We start from the raw sequence: 585 nt of genomic DNA, 5'->3' as shown, positions 1-585 counted from the left end.
GGGTGTGGTGGAGCTGGAGGGGAGTGTGGAGCGGACAAGGGAGTCACGGAGAGAGTTGTCCCTCCGGAAAGCAGATAAAGGTGGGGAGGGAAAGATGTCTTTGGTGGTGGGGTCGGATTGCAGATGGCGGAAGTGTCGGAGGATGATGCGTTGGATCCGGAGGTTGGTGGGGTGGTACGTGAGGACGAGGGGGATTCTTTTTTGGTTTTTATTGCGTGGACGGGGTGTGAGGGATGAGGTGCGGGAGATGTGGGAGACACGGTTGAGGGCTAGGAAAATGTCAGTTTATATGCAAAAGATAGGGTGAGGGGAGGGGTGTAAGGAGTAAATGATAGGTGTGGATAGAGCCCAAAGAGAGAGAGCACTTGGACAGACAAAGTTGATAACGATCTGGCTAGGAAAGTGAATAGTTGTTAATGGGGGCTGTTAGTGACTAACAATAGGTAGTGTGTAATGGTATGTGGTAACAAGGCCTGGTGTGGGGGGTAGGGGGCTGGGACATGGGAGAGTTCAGGCCCTAAAATTATTGAACTCGACATTGAGTCCAAAGGGCTGCAGGGTCCCCAAGCGGAAAATGAGGTGTCA

Source organism: Rhincodon typus, chromosome 33 (assembly GCF_021869965.1).
Source record: "Rhincodon typus isolate 14 chromosome 33, sRhiTyp1.1, whole genome shotgun sequence".
Taxonomy (NCBI): domain Eukaryota; kingdom Metazoa; phylum Chordata; class Chondrichthyes; order Orectolobiformes; family Rhincodontidae; genus Rhincodon; species Rhincodon typus.
The sequence above is the reverse complement of the archived record's forward strand: the minus strand, read 5'-3'. Positions refer to the sequence as shown.